This window comes from Nothoprocta perdicaria, unplaced genomic scaffold (assembly GCF_003342845.1).
Source record: "Nothoprocta perdicaria isolate Ctin4 unplaced genomic scaffold, notPer1 scaffold_85, whole genome shotgun sequence".
Lineage (NCBI taxonomy): Eukaryota > Metazoa > Chordata > Aves > Tinamiformes > Tinamidae > Nothoprocta > Nothoprocta perdicaria.
In genome coordinates, this window is record NW_020456143.1 from 25,010 (window position 1) to 47,710 (window position 22,701).

Sequence of the window (22,701 nt, forward strand, 5' to 3'; positions counted from 1 at the left end):
GTGAGGACCCATTCCTAAGAAGAGTCCCTATGCTGGAAACTATTTCAGTATGTCCTGATTTTTGAGCACATCCTTAGCATGTCAACTTCAGGATGTTCATAACTATGAGTTCAAGAGCACTTCCGGAACAGGAGAAAGACACTAGATGATCTTTTCCTCATCAGAATGTCAGATCTTAGTCTATCGTGTGTGGGGTATGTACTTAAACATGCAGGACAAAAAACAGTTCGCTCTCTTCCAGCAGTTTCTGTTTTGTGTCTCTCACAAAATGTTTTGTGTCTCACATCTTTCCGATGTTTTTCTTTGGTTTTTACCTCTGTCATTCTTCTCATAGAGCAAAAGAGGTGCATTGTGAATGCAACACGTCACATTGATAAAGCTATTGTGATGGCATGTATTGTCCTGATAGATGTATCAGAAAGTTAGAAAAAAATATTCTAATAGTGCTTCAGATTCTCAGAATTTTTAGAAAATCTGCTTGAAACAGTGAGGTTCTAACTCCGATTTTATAAAGTCAAATGCCTCACTCACTAAGAATTCAATTGTATAAAGTATTGAAAGGTAGTTAACCTGAATAAACTTTAAGGCATCTGAGATTTAATAGTCATTTTATCAAGTCTATCTGAGTCGCAATATGAGAAGGTGAAAAAATATAACTTCTGAAAGGATATAGGTTGCACTTGGAGAGTTGTAGAGCAAAACTCTTCACAAATTTCATGACTGTGACATTTTTATTTTTATTTTAAGAATATGTCAGTTTAGACTGATCCACATGCATGCTATGTGTTAAATTGKAATAACTTTTGGGAGAAAATTCTGCATTTGCAGGAGAGATGGACATATTCTCATTGACTCCTCTTACCCTTTATGTTCCCAGASGTTTAAAATTATAATATCTCTTAGGGGAGATAGACTAGTGGGCAGAGAAGAAGGGAACACTTAAGGTACATTACTAACAAATACATTACATGACTTTGCTATTTATGACTTTTGTCTTCTTTATTAGCTGCAGCTACTGTGTCTTGAACTAGTTTTTGCTAAAGAGGCAAAGATTCCTTCATTCCTGTTCCACACCAATCTGTCTCCTGCTTTATATTCTTCAAGGTAATGGTGTTACTTAAAATAATTGGCACTAGCTGATTGGAGTAAAATGTTCAAATKAATTTTAATTGTTTAATGGGTCTGCTTTGAAGGAAAGAATGTCTTTTTGATAAATGTATTTCAGCAACCTCACCAACTAAACGGATAGATTGTCCTGTCTTCATGCTGAATTTGAAAAAGGTTTATTATACCTTGCAGTATACTTTAGCATAGATCACCATAGTCATGCCAAAAGTATGAGATTCTCCTTCTCACAACTTGCGCACGGTGAGAAAGAAAAGAGGTGGGARTGGGAAATCATTTTTGAGACACAATCTCATCCTCATCCTTCACAGTCTAACAGCACAAGGCCCCCAAACCAATGTGTACTGGAGGGAGCTGGACAGAACTGACTACATCTATATTTCATGTATGTGCAAGGCGAACTGTAAGAGAAGTAGTTTTTTTCCAGCTCCATCCTCCAGAAGGTCCAACCCTAATGATGCTGCTGATATAATTGTCTCACCCTATTTGATGTTTTCAAGAAGGCTGAGCAATGATGACTTACTACACAGAMAAGCAAATGTGTTTATGAAAAACAAATCAATACATGACTTACTGACACTCAGTTTCACATATTTCATTTGTAAGTTGCTCACTGTAGATTTTATTCGCCTTTTTATAAAATCCCTCAGCTTCATAGAAAATCAATTTTCTGTCATTTAAATGCTGTCTTATAGCTCAGCATGGCCTCAATTTATTTTTGTAGTGTTCCTATTAATAGGGATGTGTATTAGAATTATCTTTAGAAATGTATGCCGTGCTCTTTTTTTTTTGAGATTGTTAAAGAAGTTTGAGGAAATTATAGTTAAAGTGAGTGCTATAAATTTTAAATTTATGTAATTTATGTGTCCAGGGTGACATATGAATCATAGGTGCCTGTATAACATAAAACTCCAATTAAAATAAACAAAAATTAACTTGTCAAATTTGCCATGCATACCAGAAATTATTTTGAGTAATAAAAACAGACTTTAAGTCAACTTTTTCCATTCTTTTTCTTTTCTGAAATAAATGCTTCTTAGTGAACTAAAATTTATCATAGATAGTTATGCATTTCAAAAGAGACTACTGGGAATAAGAGATGAAAATTACTGATAATCTTGTATGGAAATAATCCAAAGGAATGACATGCAAAAGAAAAAAGAGTTTTGTGGATTTCTAGCAAATGAGTCATGGTACTACAAATGCTCACAAAAGAGCAAAGTGACAATGCAGGCCTGGAAAAGCCAAGTCAAATGACAGTAGTGCAACACTAGTTAAATGGGTATGGCAGAAACCCTATATTTGTTGATATTGAAAATCAATCATTTAAGTTCTGAGCATATCACGTATAATAATTTTCAGTAATTTTGGTTTCCTTCCCTGTATGCCCAGATATTAGAATCAGAGGGTCACCTGTTTCATTTGTTGGATGCTCCAGTTATAATTTCTGACTGGCTTTAGCCTCTCTAACTCTCCAGAACACAGATGCTTTTCYTGATTTCACTTACAGAGTTTAGGACAGTCTGGAAAGAAGGGCATGGTGGAAGAGAGGTGTTACTAGATGAAAGACYTCATGTCCAGTTTGGAATTGAAAATAAATATTTACGTAGGCCCAACAAAAGGAAGGAGGCTGAGAGATATAGTCTTGAAACAAACAAATATTTGCCTAGATCCTTCAATTAAACCTGAGCCTACTAAATCAAGTTATAAAAAAAAATTATATTGCATATTGTATATTGTGTTAATAAGCTAGATAACATTGACGAATTAAAAATATTTACTTTCATTTCTTCCTGGATTTAAAATGATTATTATATATAAAGCAAGGAATAGAACTTGGGTGCTAACTTCCCTGATTTCCTAATTTTTAACAGCTTAACAGTAAAATTAGTATGTAAAGTMAGCTCCTGCAGAAAAATGCAAGTGCAAAGAGGATGAATGAACTGTCCATCCTCCATTCATCCTTGGTCAAATGTGTAAAACCAAAAGAAAACGCAAGAATTATTCAACACATAATCATTGTGTTACGTTAGGGTCCCAACTCCAAGCATATGTGGCTATTAAGGGGAAGAATTTTGCAAATGGATTGTTTTGCACCATAAAAGAGAAATTGTGAAATTTGACTGAACACAGGAATGGAACAAAGCAAAAGCAACTATACTATTAAATGTAACAGAGAAAACTGCCTTATTCTTCAACAGCATCTGGACATCTTTGGAATAGTCCAGAAGTATCTATGGAAATACCTAGCAGTGTTCCAAAATTATTTTCAGTCTGGACAAATGGCAAATAAATATGCTCATTTAAAGGCTATACTTAGAAGTCCCTAATTTCCTAGKAAAAGTACAAAGATAAGTACTAGCTATTGCTTATAAAAATGGCTGGCTATTGCAATGATCAAATCTYAAAATGCAAACTGATTTTGTGATAAACATGTGAATGAAGAATGAGGGAGTTCAAACGAGAATGCTCTGGTAGCCCATGATAAGTTGACCAAGACCTATAGGAAGAGAAAGCAAGCAAGCTTTGCTCTAAATGTCGAGCATCAATGAGTAGGGCTGTTAGGTAGATCCTTAAGTGTTAYATATGCATATGAAAATCTTAAGGAAATGCATTAAATAGTACAAAAGAAAATGCACAAATACAAACATGAGATGAATGTAAAATGTGAAGCATGATTTCCAGTTCTGAAAGGTCAAAAATTCTCTCAAACCTTTCATATGGAGAAGTATATTGTCAAACTTTTCATAAGGAATATTTAGTAAGAGAGGAGGTAGTTGCCTCACCACTGCATGGGTAGTAACAATCAGACATTGACACAGACATGGGCAGCCAACTCTGCCCTTTGGACAGTGGAAGACGGTAAGTGTAGTCAAGATGAGCTTGAAACTATCAGTGTAACAAGCCAGTGCATGCCAGTGGGCAGATGGGAGACACCTTGGAAGAAGCAGGGAAAAGTGGCATCACAGACCCTCAAACAGTTAGAAAGAGTGTAGTAAACACATCTAGAATTGGATAAATAYGAAATACAAATTATTTGTGGAAATACTGGAATACTGACTCTGGAAAGGCACAATGCTTAGAACACCTAGATAAAACTAGTAAATCAATTCAGATATATAATAACAAATCTCRAGGTAAATGACAAAGCATTTTCCATAGTGCTCAGATATTTGCAGCTTTGAGGCATGGATTGACCAAAGGCTCAAATGACCACATTTTTTTCAACAAGGTGCAGATATGTCAGAGAACTGGTATCTATCCTAAAATTTATAACAGGAATGCAAAGATAAAGAGAACAAGGAYGGCACAGGACAAGAGTTGAGACACCTTTCCATGAGAGCAACAGCCTCCGTTTCTTTGCCTCGGTGACACTAACATGGAGAGCACAAAGATAAACTCAAATTGAAAGAAATGCCTTGTAATGAGTATGAAAAGTTCAAGCAGCTCTTTCAGGAGAAGGAAACCATTCAAGTAAAACATGTCTATAAATCACCCMAAAGCATTTCTTAAAAGCCACTGCAAAATGCTTCCAGCCCACACTCTGAAAGAGCAGAACTATTATTTTAGACATATGCTACAAGAAAAGGACTGCAATTACTGACAACTTATCCAGGAAAATTGTATCATTATGAGAAAGACAAGTGAATAAGGATAAGAAATCGTAACCCTTGCAGAAATATAAAAACTGAGAACACTGAAACCATCGGACAACGAGTTTAYATACTCTTTTAAGAAAAGATAAAATCAGATAAAATCTGCAAGCCAAATGTTTACAAATATTCATTGTGGTTTTCTTTCAGGCTATCCAAGGGCACATCATAAACATGGACAGTCAAATCACAGCTTCAGAATTCTGAAAAAAGACATTCTCCCTGTTGCAATACACACCTGTAGATCTGTATCTGGAAATTTTAGGCAGGGTATATTGGAAAACAGCATTGAAGATTTGCAAGATTTGGTGAGCAGATGTGATACACTTAGGAGTAAACCAGGCCAGCAGCAAAATAAAAACTAAAAATGTACATAATTCCTCACAAATCTTCGACTGCAAATCTCATCATCACAAACCACTCATTACTGTAGAAAATCTTTTGGCTGCTTCAGTAATAGATGAAGCAATAAGCTGCTTAATTGCGTTTGTTATCACAAAGTATCATTTCAGGCAATGGCATTTCAGACACTGCCATTTCAGACAATGGCAGTGAATGGCTAATAATGTAAGAATAAACATTCAGGGTCAGGGTCAGACTAAATGTTAATCTATCTCCTACTCCTGTAATGTCAATGAGGAATGCCTAAAAAGGGGGAAGATAGGAGGTCAAGCTCAGTGTTACATTCACAGGATATCCCTTCACCYTAGCAATATATGACAAAGAACTTCCTAAACTAGAAGTCCTGGGTTTGTTTATTAACCTCTGGAGAATTTCTTTTTCCATTCATTTTCCTCTATAACTGGAAGATTCAATTTTTGCTGATTCAATGAAAACTTTGCAGCAGTAATAGTTCAAAGAGTTTGTTGTCTTTTCCTTTTCTCCATCTTTTAAAAGCTCTTTTAGTCATTTAGTGTCTTCTCTGGTCATTCCTTTTARTCTCATGTGAAACTTGTACATTCATACCTTTCTTGAAGCATACTGCTCAAAACTGACACCTAATTTCATTTTTGAATTTACTGTCATGGCACAGAGCATATTAACCCACATTTAACCCCCAGGTAAAATGTACATTTTACAGAAACTCAAAATAGCACAGGTGCAGGGCAGCTGGAATCTTACTGGCAATGACATTTTTTTTCTCCAAGAGCAAGAGTATATTTCTTTTCCTCCTATGCCTAAGCATTACGGGGATGCTATCCAAAGAAGGGCTCATCACCCTGAAAAGTTATGACTCTGTTATATGTTATATGGAAAGTTATGGCTCAGTTATGACTCTGGTCTCCATTTGCTTAATATGAAGAAAATAGTTTCTTCAAAATGCAAAGTACCAACAGCATTGTAAAGAAATTATATAATTATTTGCAAGACTGTTATACGCTGTCTGTTATATAAGTCATGGGCACCCTGTTATTTAAAACATAATGCTTAGATGTCAACATAATAAGCAGCTAAGAATTAGCTAGTATGAAAAGCGGAACACCTGGTACTTCAGTGAAGAGTGATAAACTAACGAGTCACGGGTGTCCTTCACAAAATACCTTAAGTCTGTTAGCCAGGCCTATTTGATTCCAATTCCAGTTTTTCTTACTAGGTCTAACTGTGGACAGAAGGAAGGCTTGCACCTTCACCTTAGAGCATTTTCCATCTATATAATGTGTAAGTGGGTTTGCTGGGATCATCTGACTCGTATTTGTATCAGCCAGAGTTGCAATTAGCCTCAGAGCATGGGTCATCTTCTTCTGCAGAAAAGCAGAATGCAGCATGCACAGCCCTGGCTGATACCTTGAGTTCTTTGGGAAGGACCAAGATGCTTCTCAGATCCTTTTGTAATGGACTCTTCAAAGTTTTGGAAGTGGACTTGAGCTGGGTTCTTCTAATGATAAAAGGTAAAAATCTGATCCCTGTCTTTTCCTATTTGCCCTGTTTGAGGGTCATAAAGAGTTCCAGGATGGCTTAGGAATATCTGTAGCAGCACAGAATGCTGAAATGCTCAGGTTTCTGCTTCTTCCTATAGTCCTTGGACTTGTCCTGCTTCGCTCTAGGAGTTGGTAAAAAAATTCTGGGAGGTGAAAGAAAATATTGCACAAAGCTCCCCCAGCCTTGTCCTGAGTCYTCAGGGAGCCAGAGAATCTGGCTTTTATTGGCATTTTTTTTCATGCCTTGAATATCTCTCCTACAAACTTCACCCCAGGCTTTCAGACTGCTGTTTGGAGCTGCTCTGCTCCCACCTCCTCACCCCAACAGGATTCTGCAAGATATCACAGGYTGCAGCCCCCGTGGACCCATTTGTGCTGGCTCTCTCCCCGCTCAGCATGCAGCTAGAAAGCAACAGCTGATTCAAAAATAAGAGCAGCACCACTCGGGGCTGCCTAATTGGCACTCGCTGCCAGCGGTTAAACAGGTCGCTCCCAGGATCTGGATCGTGGCCAACCTGAGATGCYGGGATTCAGCGCCAAAACCTTCCCACAGGCCATGTGGACTCTGGCGCTGAGCAGTGAACTGGCTTGGGCACGTTAGAAATGATCAGATGTCTGCAATGCAGAAGGAAATGCAATGCAATGCAGTTTCTGAAGATCCTCRTCAAAAGAACCTGAAGCACTTTCAATGTTTAATGGCTTTTGACAACTCTGTCTTAGTTCCTATTGCATTAAGGCTGCAGAAACATGAATACTTCCCCCATTTGTTTTTCTGTCTTTGTAGTTTTTGTGAAAACATTAGTATCTCTTAGCAATTAAAAAGAACCCTACATTTTAATATTTTTTGAACCTGTTTAATTTTTCATAAAGGAGTATATATATGTTTATATCTTCCCTTGAAATACTATTGTAATAAATAAGCATAAAAACGCTCAATGAATACAGGAATACCCACAAATAAATGAGAACTAAGTTCTTGCAGTGTTCCTGGACTAGTGAATGCACGTCTCACTTGTAGCTCTTACCTACCACACTTGATAAAAATACTTCTATAGATAAACTGGAGATGACAGAAAGGAATCTTTTTTATGATACATTGTCTATGAATAAAGTAACATATATTGGATTCCTGAACAAAGTGTTTTTGCATTTCCAAAAAAAAAAAAAAAAATGTATTTTTGAATTTTGGAAGCTTCTAGCATTTATATTTCTTACAGCTAAATCACTTTATTGAGGAGTGTGTGATGCACATTCATGATAATATTAATGCAGTATTTTTTTTTTTCCATTTTTCTAAGAGGTCTACCTCTGGTTCTTCCAGTGTTGTTGTTCAATATAACTGAATTCAGGTCCTGTTCTTTCAGGACCTAGCAGAAACCGAGGAACATAGCTTTTGGTAAGCAAGCGTTTTCTACAGAAAAATTCTACTGTACTGTCAAAGGTGACCAGGGAAACTCCTACAGCCATGATGATGTGGAATACCTACGAACAGCTGCATGCAGTTAAGCAGCACAAGTGCATGGAGGCTTTTTCATTTATTCAGGAAATTCAATGGGTTCCATTTCATTCACTGGTCGTTTGAGAATGCAAAATAATTTGGGAATTGGACTAGATGACCTCTGAGGTCCCTTCCAACCTCATTCTATCATTATATGATTCTTACTTATTTTCCTTGATGCACTCAATTGATAAAATAAAAACAACTAAAATGGCATGTGTATGGTCTGTAAGTCCTTTCAAATATTGTGCTAATGTAGCTATATAAAAAAAATAAAGGTAGAGAAGTTTGTTTCTTCTCCAACTTCTGCTCTGTCTAAGCTCCTAGTCCATCTCAAAGCTGCCTATTTCCATTTTTCATTTCCTGGGAGCTCATGGAAGTCTGACAAGTGGCCTGCAGCTCCATAGGAAAGGGACAGAGATGCTACTGGGGAGAGAGTGGCTCACCTGGAACTGGCTGGTGATTCAGGAAAAGGAAAGTGTCCCAAAACYGAATTCAGTGTCCTTGCCTGCTGATTAACTGATTCAAAGCAGTGACTTCCTCTTTTACATCCCTGCTGCTTCCCACCTTCCTGCAAAACCTCTGGTCACTTTATGGCTCATTTGTCTTGAACTTTGTGGCCGTTTTTTTCTCTCGTTTAGTTTTTGCACATATTTGACAACTTCCTGTATAAAAGTGCCTGTGACTTCTTTTTAAATCTCTGGTATCATGCAAAAGATTCTCTGTCCTATTTATAGTTGAATCCAAAGACCCACTCCCAGATCACATAATGGTGTTGGAGTAATTCCCCAGTGGCTTTTCACCCTTCCTCTAAGCCTGGCCACATGTTTGCTGTTAGACTTAAAACTTCTCAGGAGAAGGATCCTCYTTTCCTGAATATCTGGGAAATGTTTATCGTGTCAGAATCTCATAACCTAACAACAGGCAGCTATGTCAAGGCCTCTGTGTGGCTGGCCACCTGTGAGGCTTTTGTAGAGACATCTGCAGGGATGCAGAGTCCCTGCCAGGGTTTCAGGACAACTTCTTTGATTTTAAAGCAGGGATGGAAAGAAGAGAGGGGAGGCAAGCTCACATTAAAAAAAAAAGAAAAAAGAAAAAAAAAACCTCCCTAAAATATATTCAAGACATTGGATTTACTAATTGAAGGCTATTTGTATTGGATTGGGCAATCATGGACCAATAAAATAAAGACACAGGAGTGGGTTAATAACTCAAAGCAGAAAATATAATAACTATGTGATCTATAAAAATTCCCACAGTAGAAATATGGCTAGCATCTACTCTGCCTGGGACCTTTTATTAGCGATTTCTATTAGGGAATAACTAGGTAATCTGACACTGCTGTTCTAAACAAGGACATTTGTATTAGCATCAACTTCATACTCAGTTAGGATACTTACTCAAACAGTAGAATAAATAGCCCAGTCTAGAATATTTAAGTATTTAAGTATTTATATTCAGTGAAGCTTCCTGCCCAGGCTGTGCAATGAGAAGTATTTCCAGAGAGTGATTCCCCCGAATAGGCTCTAAGGAGCCTCAATGCTATCGCATCAATGGATGCTATGTTTCTGGTGGGATGTCTCTGCTAAACTGGTCTTGTTTGGCCCTATGTGCCTAGTCATTATCAGTTACCATAATTAAAAATACAAATATCACTCATGAATTCCCTTCATATTCATAAATATCCACATATAAATAGTAAATATCCAGTATATTTTTAATATAGCAATTGCAGTGATATAGAGCCTTGTACAGCTAGTCTAAATTCCACTATATCAGTTGCTTCTCTTTCAGATTAAATTATTTGCCCCTTAACATCAACTGATAAGCGTCCATAGTGCAGAGAGCAGTTACATTCTTCTATATCCAAATCTTAGTATACATTATCAGAGTTTCTCTAAGCTTTGACAAAACCAAAAAAAAAAACAAAATCAAAACCAAAAAAACCAACAAAAGCAAAAACAAAAGATCACCTTTTAATGTGCTTTTGCAAGAACTAGGCTCAAAAAAAATGCTCTCAGCAATTAGTTGATGTAAATTTTCAGTTTCAGTTTCAGTTTCAGTAAATTTTCTATCTGTTCAGCACAGCTTTTGTGAATAACGCTCTAAAGCTTCTGACAGGAACATATTCCTGTTTGGATTAGTTCACCTATTTGGGTGAACTAGCATCCAAAGAGATTCCAGGCTAAGCCTTCACAGGCAGTCTGTAAGAGTTAAATATTGGCTGTGGGTTAGACATGTCAGAATATAACAGCCACTCATTAATAGTTAAGTTACTCGTGTAACTCCATAAGCAGCAAGAGAAACTAAATTATCATAACATATTTCTTGAAAAATATTTTCTCAACTCTTCTCTTACATTTGCTTGCGCTATTTTTTTTTTTTTATTCCTACTGGAAACAGAAGATAAAAGACGTTCTCTGCACTTTGTAACTAGCACAGGTCACTGGTTTATTTAATAGGAAATTACAGGGTGGGGTAGGTTTAGAGCAGCTGTATCAGTGATTCTACAGTAAGTACGATAAGTACAATACTTGGGGCTTCTAAAGCAATCCATCTTGATATCTCCATCAGACTGTATTTAAAATGATCAATTATTGATTATAAATTATCACTGCGGCAGGGTTTTTTGTTTTTTTTTTTGTTTTGTGTTTTTTATTTTGTGTATTTATTTATTATTTTGTGTATTTTTTCTGGGTTTTTTTTTGTTGGGTATAACACAACAGGTTGTTTTGACCGTATGTACATACTCATTTCAGTGCCAGTGTCAGTCATATTTTAAACAGTTTTATTGCCTTTTCTTATAGACATTTCTTATATTATTGCAAATAGGCAAAGCTGCAATTGCCYGTCTTGGACATCTATCAGCTAACAGTCAGTGTCTAGTGGAGGTCTTAGTTACCACCATGAAGGAAGTCTTATCACTGTCTATAGCATTCAAAAAGCACAGCTGACTCTCAGTTCTGTCCTGACTTAGGTGCAATTGCTAAGTGACTAAAACAGAAAGGTGAAAGATATCAGAAGCTAAACCCTATATTTATGTCTGTATGTATATGCAGCTTTTCTACATGCAACAGTTCTGTTCATATATTTACAGCAAGAGTTTTGACCATTTAAGCTTCCTGACCTTGTGAGGTGGTAGAGTCCACCTTTAGCAGAATCCTTGATATTCTTATTCCTTCTAATGAGTGACCTTCAAAGAACAGAGAAATTGTAGCAAGGTTTCCAAGATGTATTAAATTTATCAGGCAGACACCTAAAAGAAGAATCCAGCATTTCTAGTTATTCCCAAATTATTGAAGTTCAAAGGTTTTAATACTGCTTTCAGGGACACTGGATTCTCCATCTAACTCACCCAGAAAAACATTTCAGGAGCCAAATATCTGATGAGGTTGTCATGAGCAAGAATAACATTTGAACTGTGTAAACCTAAGGTACTGGGAGAAGAATCTGCACAGGTTTGCTATTGAGGCTTGCACACAGCTGGTAAATCCCATCCCTCTGGTAATTAAAACAATTTAATTAGCCTCAACTAGAGCAACTCAGTTATTACACCAGTCCTTGACGAAGCCATTTCAGAGGGTTCTCCCTGCATGTTTACTTTAGCGTATTTCTGCTTAGAGGAGTATTTTTAAAGCATTTGAGGTCAGCTCCCTGTTCCTCCTCTCCTGCCTTTAAGGAATGCTGAGTAAGTTGCTCTTGTCTGCTGGAATGATATTATTATTGCCTTAGGTTACAGCAGCTATTATGTAAACTAACAGATCCCAGTTAGGCAACTCAGGCTCATATTTTAAACGTGGCATTTAGATCTAATGAAAGAGCAAAATAAATCTGCCAAAATGTCATTTTCATTAAAAATTCTGTCTAACCTCAGAACCCTGYCCTTGAGGAAATTGATGGGGCCGGAGAGGAAATATCAAGCTTTTAATCTCTAGGTCTGATGAGATGCTGATTGTGCCATCACCAAACTGCTGTTTGATAATCTCATTGCACCCTGCAATGGATGGTCAAACCCAAATCACTATGAAACTACTACTGATAGCCTCAGCATACAGATTAAAGAATTACATTCTCCTCCTAAATACTCAACCTACAAGGTTACAGTGCAGGTACATTAGCAAGGAACTGAGAAGAGTTTGGAAAATATTGTTCTGAGGATATAAAAGCTATTTTATTTTCTAAATTTTGTTACTTAGGTGCTTTCACTTACCACATAGCTACATTCATATGCACAAACTCAAAAACCTTTATTGATGCTTGTTTATGCATCTTGTTAACAAGAAATATAATCAAGCCCCAAGATTGCTTTGTTTCCCCATCTGTTTGTTTTCTGTCAAAGTTATAATGCCGAATATGAATTAATTGAATATACTGTGAGAAAAACATGGTTTCCCAAAAGCATTCCCTTCAGATTCTGTCTCTGATTTTGAGTGAAGGGACAACCTTCACTGAGTGGAGTGAAATCCACTCAGAAATTATTGTTGCTGAAAAAAATGTTTGCATCTCTGGTATCCACAAAATGAATTTGTAAATTAAGTGTCACTCAGCTTAGCCACATGGAATGTGGAAGACTCTGTAGGTCTTTCCTGCAGCTTTATTAAACTTATTTTAAAGTCTGGATCCTCTGCAGAGATTGCATTAATTTCCAGTACAATCCTTGTCATGCTATTTGCCCTGAGTACTTGAAAGTCACATGCCTCATTTYGGATAACTGAAAACAGTTATTGCACTTCAGAATATTTCTATTCAAAGCATATTTAAATTATAACCAACATAAAATAGCCAAAAGGAAAAATAAAAACAACATAAAAAAATCAACAATATCTTCCATGCTGTCCATGGACTTGCAGGAATTGTCATGTGCTGTGTGACTTCTTCTGTGATCAGATATTGCAGAAGAAAGGCAYCCTGGTAATGCAATGTGTTAGTCTTAACATAGTATGTGCAATCTGATTTAGCAGAGCACATGTATCATATTTTCCAGTATATGTTTGAATCACGAGAGAACAATTTTTTGTTTTGTTCTGAAAAGTAGAGACTAGAGATGAGCTGAGTGATTAATAAGGATTACAGCTACAGATGAGCCTGCACATGAGTGTCAAACACACAATATGTAGCCACCCATGGTCATTGATTTACGAGGAAACTGGTACTGCCTAAATTTGGGCCTCACGTGCCTGCATAACTACATTTTGAGTCTTTCATGCCATCCAAATACTGACATTTTCAGTTGGGGCTTTGCAAGAATGGACAGCCTTCTCCCTCCTTTACATTTACCAAAGCGGTCAGGAAAATAGTCACATTGTGAGGATGTAAGTAGACTTTTTTTAGGGATAAAAGAAGGGAACATGACAGATATTTTCATTCTTTGTCCTTTTAACCAGGAAGAGAAGGTAATCAAGTGACAGATAATTCAAACACTACCAATTCCCAGAGAGCACCTGGGAACTGGAATTAAAGCTGGAAACAGTCCKCAATCTTCAGCCTTCGGATACGTCCAGGATCCAAACATCTTTCCAGATGTTTGATCTCTTGCCCATCTAGGATCCATTTTTTTTTTTTTTAAATGAAACTGCTATGTAAATTGTCCTTGATACTGGTGGATGTTAGCAGATTTGAGCAGACACAACAGTACAAGAGCATTGTGTTGATTTGTGACTAGTTTTTCAACATCCAGTATCTAAGTTACAAATTGGAGACAAAGAATGTCTTTTCTGCAGAGCAGAAGAGGAATAGGAATTATAAAGACTATTTATTTTGAAAGGTATATCATAGAAATTGAAGCTGTTCAGTGACATATTTCAGAAACTTTGATGATCTGTAGTCTTCTAAAACTCCTTGTGGAACCACAATTGTTCATAAACACTTTACTGTGTATTTTTAAGGTAGCTGTTTTGCTGTATTTCTGCTGCTCTGCTCAGAGTCTTGCAGATTTTCCCTGACTGTGGCCCTATAACCCATTGGTTTGGGAATAGAAACTATTATGATGTTGCTTCTTTGTTGTTAGAGCATATATTCAATATTAAAACTGAGAAAAGCACTAACTCATGTTTTGGCTTGTCAATAATCCTGGCATTACGATAAAAAAAGGACTGTAGTAGGACTCATAACCTGCACTGGATCAACAGAGTGACTGATCTTATCGGGAAGAGGGTCAGGGAAAAAAAATACTCAGCTTACTAGGAAGTAAGCTGAAGGCAACAGATTGTTTGACAAAGCCGTATTAAAAGGTTAAATGAACAGATCTTCTGAAGTTTACAATCAACAAGTTATTAATAGAAGGAATAATTAGGAAAACACATATTGGTCAGTTTCAAAGGACAGTGAAAATAAAATCTTCAGAGATTTATTAAATATTTCATTTTAATTGTTTTATCTGCCTTTCCCATCACTAGTACATTCCCAGTGGAATGCACACAGCTAAGCTTTATTAAAAAATGATCCATGGTTTGTACTTGCCTGTTAATATCTAAGTCAATTTTCATCTGCACTGAAGATCAATCTGCCCAAGTGGACAGGATGTCAGCAGTTAGAAATAAGCTCACAAAGCCAGGGGATTCATGAAAGAATGGTACAGTAATAACTGAAAATCATTTTATTTAAAAACTTTGATAATACATTTGGATTCACACAGGTGTCATAAGTCAATGGGTGGAACACTCTTGATTATCATGAAGGGTGAATATTTTTYAAGCTGGTACTCTTTAGTTAAAGTGTGGTCACCATAGAGGGAATTCTAGTTTAGGCTATTTGAGCCACCTAAAAGGCCCAGTTCTGTTCCTCAAAAATGCTTATTTATTCCCATTGCCTAAAATGAACTTATGAATCACAGTCCTGTGGGCATTTGTATCAGAGATTATTAAGATGTCCAGTGGCCTAAGTAGACAATACAAATAATACACTATAACTTGCAATAAATCCTCACAATATTACAGTACTTTATTTGAAGTTCACAGCAACTCCATTAAACCTGGCTAAAAATAATCCCGCTTTCATCAGTGAAGGCTATGTGGAGTTTGTGTGTCTTGTTGAGGGTGTGTTTTTTATGGCAAACAGTCTATGACACCTGGGGTCTCATTCCATTTCATTTAAGTGCTCAACAGACATGGTAATTAGCCAAACAGAAATCACTTAAAAGGTAGCTAAATAACAAACAAACTGAACAAATACATGGTGGCAGCATCATTAAGCAACTGCTTCTCACATGAGAAAAAGGCTATGAAAAAAGGCAAATGTGAATGCTGTATCAGACAAGATGTTTTCAGTGGAGTTATGGAAGCACTGTTGCCCGTGTCCAAGAAACTAAGAAAAACCTATGTGCAATATTGTGTAAAATTTGGATTAGATTTATTTAAGACAAAAAAAAAAAAATTAGAAGAAGTGCTGAAAATGCTTCTAGGGAGTTTAAACTGGTGGAACATCTGTCTTGCTAGAATAGGCTTAAAGATAGCTCCTGGTTAATCCTTAGTGAAAGAAAAAGAAAAAAAAGAAAGTCTGAATGAGGCATGACTTCATTCTGGAAGTATTCTGGAAGCTATCAAAAAGGAAGAAGGATCTAAGCTGTAAAGCAAAGCTAATCCTCCTGGAATATTGTTCTAGGTATCAGATGAGGTCTGATACACCACATTGAGTTCTGTAGCTTAAAAAAAAAAAGWAAGTAACTCAAATACTTCTGAACAGGAGCACTGCCTATATGCTGTATTCACATGAAAGTCTGTAAGGCAMATTACCAGGGCCACTTCAGTGTTCACAGGCAATGGGAGCAACCTGCAYGCAAACAGTAAACCCAGATGATTCCTCTTCACATCCATTTTCTTCCAAATCCAGGAGCTGATTCAGACAATGCAAAAAAAAGTCTTTTAAATTAATCATACTAACACTGATCAAGCTGGTCCCCTGGAAAACATTGCAAGCTTTCATTTTTGCAAGTAAGCTTGTTATTTTAACATGTTTGATATAAATTGAACGTGCTGCTATTTCAGGATACCATTGAGTAGTTTTGTCAACAATTTGCTGTAGAAGAAGGGGATCGTATCACCTGTTACCTAGTTGCTGCAAAATAAACATTACCATGGGCAGACAGATCTTTGCAGTGGTGCTTCTCAGAGCTCGAGTGCCTACAGGGGAGTCACCTAGCAATGACCACTGAGAACCTCCATATCAGGTTGATTTTTGGTAGTATTAATGTATTATTCTAAGAGACCATGATTGAGAATTTCTTGGGAAAATAACCTTACTCTAACCTTATTGGTGTTAGCCAGCCCTGCAGAGAGGATGTGGGGGTAGCTGACATTTGAGCTATTGTGATTACTTTTGTACTCCTGTTAGAGCTGGTTTCTTTCTGTTGAGTATATCAAAAGTGAAATTATAAAGATTGCTATAGGGAGTCTTTATAGCAATACGATTTTTTCTAGAGAAGAGCCTGGGATATTTTGCTCAAATAGAGTTTTCTGCGTATTTTATTTTTAAAATACAGTCTTATCTGTGGGGACTGTTATAAAAGTGTACCTGGGAAAACATTTATGATATTTTGTTAAAGGAGCATTTGACAAAATGCTTTTTAAAATTTTTCTTCAAAAAAACAATCACTTCTTTCTGAGAAGATACAATTGTATGAAAGTGCTTCGTGGTCAAAGTTGATTTGAAACAAGGACATTCCTTCCTTGTTTAAGGAACAATTAACAACAATTGTTTAAAGAAGGAATGGAAAGGAAGCAAGACAAATTGAGACGGTGAAGTATATTTAAATAAAAGCAAGCTACAAAATCCAGCTACCAGATGCAAACTTCTTTTACAGGAAGACAGACTGAAATCAGTAAATTCAATTTAGACTAAAAAATAAAAAGGCTCAGACAGATTTAATTAAAGCTTACTAAAACTGACAACTGCTATTATACATTGCTCTCTGCAATAGAGACTTGTTCTCATTGGCTTTGGAAGATGCTACAATGCACAGAAAGCTGCTCTTATGTAGAATTAAAATAATATGAATTATCATATGTTCTTGCATTATTATACTTTGGTTGATTGTACTGAAAGAGAAATCATATAGTGGCAGCTAGCTAAGCAAACACAATATTATTTTTTATTTTTTCTGTACTATTACAGAATGTGTTGTCATCTGCTAGAAGACATACACTATCAGAATAATAGGTAAAGCTAGACAAAGGATATAAAAATAGCTTGTAAAGTTGCAAAAGTAGAAAAAAATACTTGACTTCTAATYCTAAGTATGTTCTATTCATTTATATATCCATACTAAAGATTCTCCAAAACTATTAGTAGAAATGTCTATGAATCCTGGATGTGTGTGTAAATCACTATTTGCCCAGATATCTGAACTACAATTTTTCTACCRATCCTCTATTTTCATTGCTTAAAAATGGCATTCATTCAACAGAAATTCTATATAAATGGAAGAAAACATCCTTTCTGATTCTCCTGATCATTCACAGATCAAGAATTCCAAGGTAGCAGACTGATGCAAGAAAAGCAGATCAGTTCACTGCATAAGCGACTTGTTAATATTTGCAGGTACATATGCAGCAAGAAATCAAGATCTATATGCTCATGCCTTAAAAACATATAAAGGGCTGCTTCGATTGAGGGTCATCGTTAACCCATCAYGTATACAAGAATGGAAGCTGGAAATAAGAAAAATTCTGTTGGCTATGAGGGTGACAAGGCCCTGCAACAGGCTGCCCAGATTGGTTGTGGAGTCTCCTTCCATGGAGATTTTCCAAACTGACCTGGATGCAACCCTGTGCAATGTGCAGTAGGTGACCCTAGTGACTGGATGATCTACAAAGGTCCCTTCCAACTTTAATCATTTTGTGATTCTGCAGTTCTGTGCTATTTTGTCAGGACTCCTCAAGAAAAATAATCTCTATCTCTGAAAGGGGATGTCCTTAAAGAAAAACAAAATGCCTCCAAAAACACCTCCTTTTGTATCTCTTGCAACTCCGATGATAGCATCAGAAAGAAAACCAAAGGACTTGCTTGATGATGTAAATACAGGAAAACTGATGGGTGCTCCATCTGAACCTTTATCTCTCTGCATCTCTATATAATCATCTATACTGGTTTGGTGAAATCTGAAATCCTCTCTTCTTTTCATGTGCCTCCTAAGATTGGCTTGCTTAAGGTTTTCAGGTCAGTGAGTTTACTGATTTATTTTCTGCCTTTGTTGTTTATTCAAGTCTCTGATTTTCATCCACAGTCTTCGTAAGATTTTTAAATTAYGTACTTTGAAAGAACTTTTTCATGAACTTTGGAGATCTTCATACCCCACCTGGATGCAACCCTGTGCCYTATGCTCTGAGTGTCCCTGTTTGAGCAGGTGGGTTGGACTATTGGACTACATCCACTCTAGAGATCTCTAGAGTTTCCTTCCAATCTCAGCCATGCTGTGATTCTGTGATTCTRAAAGCCACAGAAACGGACCCCCAGAGGATCAGATTTTATGARCTGGGCAGAGATACTTTGCATATGAATCTTTAAAGGAAAACAACAACAATGAAAGTAAAATAAATTAAGTATGTCCCTGAATTTCATGGAAAAGAATAAGTTAGAAGCAATGTTCCATAATGGAATCCATTTATGCAAAAGTACAATCTTTTATTAGGCTAGAGCTTTTTGGAAGATACTGAGGCAAGAAGCTTTGCAATTGAACAGATATTTAAGAATGATTGTRTATTTCAAATGAAGAAGGGATCAATAATTTCATCATTCTGTTATTTTTGGCTGAATTCCTTATGTACCTGTAATGAAATTAATACCGATCCACAATATGTAGGAAGTAATACAACAGCCTTAGCCAATAGAAAAACTATGTATTCAAGTCTCAGGAGTGATGTTTGACTTTTTTTTTTTTTTTTTTAACCTGGAGATACTATTCAGAATCAAAACTATCTTGTCCTTACCCCTGAGACTTCTAGGTATGGATTTCCTACATTTGCTGGAGCAAGTGCAATTTCACCAACTTTATCCAGTGTTGAATCTGTCGTTACAGCCATACAGAGAAAACTTTTAGATGTAGATCATTAGATCTAAAGGAAAGGCAAAAGCAGAAAATAAAATAAAGTACTCCCCCGTGGACTGTTTGTGAACCCCTAACATGACTTTAAAAAAGAATAGTGCTTTGAAAAGACTTTGATAACTCTCACTTGTCTAGCCTTTTCACGGGTAGCAAAATTACTCTGATAGAACCCCATTACAAAGCATCTTACCTCAGGGAACAAATGTTGCTCCCTACAATATAAAATCAGATGCCAAAAATATATTTACAAATAAAAACAACCCCAAATATTTATTAAAAAATTAACACTGATAGTTTTTAATACAACATTTACATTTGTCTGTAGTGTCCCATAGTCACTGAACTATAGATTCATAGTAACTGTAGTAGGCTATGTAGACTATAGACTCAGTAACTTCCATTAGTGAAAATTAAATATTTGACTATAGATTAGAATTGTTTCAGTGGTTGACTACAAATTAGAAGCACTTAAGTAGAAGTCAATCCATCTGTGCTGAATTGTCTTTGTTTAGGGCACTGTCCACAATATAACTTTCCTTGAAAGGAAGTAAAGGGATTAGAATTTAATTTTTTTGCMTCTTGTGAAAACCTGGAGCTCCAGACTAAAAGAATCTACCATGAATAGCTCCTTTTCCTGGATTTTAAATAAAGCCCTTTTTTCCCCCAAGATTCCAGGAATTTTTAATGAAATTCAAAATAAAACATTTGGATTTTTGAGGGAGTTGGGTTTTTTTTTGTTTTGTTTTGTTTTGTTTTGTTTGAGATTGAATCAGACTTCATTCATCAGGAAATAGATGTGTTTATCCTTCAAAATACAGATCCAAAAATTTCAATTGGCCAGGATTGACTTGTGTTTTACAGTTTGGCTCATAGTTAAACCAACAGTATTTCATTATTACTGTAGTTTTAGCAGGATCTTACCATTCATGCTCTGCTATTGCCCATGAATGGTAAGATGAAACTTACAGTTTGTGACATGAGAAAGAGATAGTGAGAGAAATCTGATTCACTGAAAATTGACTTATCTAGCTGGATTGGAAAGAGTGTTCGAGAAAGAATCCATGTCTCTTCAATCCTATTCTAACATATCTTGTATGGGAAAATCTTACAATGTTTATCCCCTCTCCTAGAGAAATGAATATCCCTAAAAGTCATTTGTGAATTAGCATTAAAAATTATCAGAATCACTTTTATAGTGAATTCTCTCTCTCTACCATTTTGACCTAAAACATGCTTTTTTATATTTTGGAGAAATACGGACCTCAATCAAAAAACCCCTTCTATTTTAACTTATGTTTCTTTTTCATAACTTATACATACAATTGATACAGATACTTTCATGCTTGACTATTAAGCGTGGAAAGTAAGATCTTTCTATGGGGTACAAATCAGTCCCTTTGCATTATTCATGATAATAGAAATTGGTAAAGATTTATTATAAATAATTACACTTTAGTGGTAAACCTTTAATTTATGGAAGCAGTAGTCAAGAAGGGCTTCCAGATATTTTGCTTCTTGCATTGCATGGTCAAAAAAATGTTAGAATCACCTATCAATAGTGTTCATCAGCCTTCTCAAAGTCACTTAACATACATAAAAATATGGCTGTTTACACAGATATATTGGGAGAGACATGATTAATGATAATAAGGTTATTTAATTAGCTGGGAAGAATTCTGTCTGAAAATGTCTCATAAAAGTGTTGTGAGCAACTATCAAATCTATCTATTAAAGCTACAAAAGAGTATATTCAAATGTGATACATATCCACATATCCATCACAGCTGGATGACTATTTTTAGTAATTTTTAGCAACTTTGTTGTATCTGGAAAAATGCCTTTACTAGGTCTCTGATATTCCTATGTGTTTAGCACCTTTTAGATGTCAGAGATATCTGCAATTCATCAAAGAGCAAGAGATTCAACAGCTCCCAAAGGGTCACCTCTGAGCAGGCAGCAGGGTCTGGAAATGAGTGTTGGAATTCCTGGAGGAGGCAACGATCTTCCTCTGACGTAGCTCCTGAAAARTAATGCACTTCAGTGATGCCAAAAAGATCCTATTGCAAAGATACAGTGCAAATGTGTCCAGAGGTAGAGAGATGAGAACAAGACTTTATCCTCATAGTCTGGCACTCCCCAAAGTCTCCTTCCTCAGGCCTGATTTATTTCCTGCCCTGGAAAAAAGTACTGCTTTGTGCTGCAGTTTTATAAAGCAGACAGGTATGGAGACAATAGGGTCCTGCAGATGACAGCTTGCAAAGTCTTGCTGTGTTTTCTTTCTTTTTCTTCTAAGTTATTGTAAGAGCCAGAAACTATTTTCCTCTTTTGTCCCTTGAAGGAACAACGTGTCAAAAACCAGGGAAAAGTGAGAGAAAACCTCTGTGGGATGCCTGAAGTGGATTCAGCCTTTCTTGAAAGGAAAATAAAAATATTTTGACCTGACAAAACAGCTTTGCTCCATCAAGGGATTCAGAAGTGCTGGGCAGGTTTGTGCTGAAGCCCAGGGCTCCTGTCCAGCCCACGCTCCAGCTCGCTTTGCCATGGGAACTGGTCAGATCAGGGAGGGTGTTCGCCAAGGACTCAATCAGGTGTGGAGACAGGGCCTATTCCCTGACCTGACCCGTTGGGAAGCACTGGTCGACATCACATGATGTAGCTTCTGGGAGTTGTTCACTGCTTCTTGTAGCTATTAAGACAGACTGAGGTCTCCTAAGTAGATACCCAAGACCTGGTGGTGCTCASTCACTTGGCAATGCTGCTGGGGGCTGCCAGGACAGCATTCTTGTGACCATGACAGGCCATGCACCCCACTGCACAGGAGCTGCAGACAAGTCTGGGGCAGGGAAAGTCTGGCCAATTGGTGAAAGGTCTGCTCTTCCTAATCAGAGAATGGCTACTTGGGACAAAACAAGGTCATTTTAGAAATGCTGTACTTAAAAAAATATCCTGTAATGATGGATGCCTGATGATTCACTAAACTGGCAAGGAAAGAGCTAGGGAGTGGGATGGGATAATGTGTTGTCCTTTTGTTTAGGTTGGACCAYGGCACAGCCCAGAAATGGGAGACACCAGGCAGAACAGGAAAGCGGGCAAGGGGAAGCCTGAGTCTGGCAACTACAGCCACATCCTGGATAGCTTCAGAAACAGGATCAGAGGAGAGATCACTGTGGGGCAGAGCGGGCAGAGAGGACATTCTTCTGTATGGAAAGCATATTAGCTGCCAGGTTAATATAGCCATAACTGTCTACACCTTCCCACAAACGTGTGGAAAGGGAGGAATCAAGTACATTAATCACTGCTAGTAGAACTACAACACATGACAAACTATATGATATTATGGAGACTACACCACACTTTAATCATTTTTCCATTTGCTTATATTTTTTAGCAAAAGTCATTTGTGGTAGGAAAATTCCTTGAGTTAGAGCTATGCTGGCTCACTGTCACTAAACCCTAAGAGGTGCATCT

General features: G+C 36.8%; 1 long non-coding RNA gene across 1 annotated transcript; it reads left to right on the plus strand.

Moving 5' to 3' along the window:
- Nucleotides 1-6,362: 6,362 nt before the first annotated feature.
- LOC112958385 lies at nucleotides 6,363-7,614 on the plus strand. Its single transcript, XR_003251413.1, has 3 exons — nucleotides 6,363-6,437; nucleotides 6,527-6,667; nucleotides 6,973-7,614. It is a non-coding gene; the product is annotated as an uncharacterized LOC112958385 (long non-coding RNA).
- The last annotated feature ends 15,087 nt before the right edge of the window (nucleotides 7,615-22,701 follow it).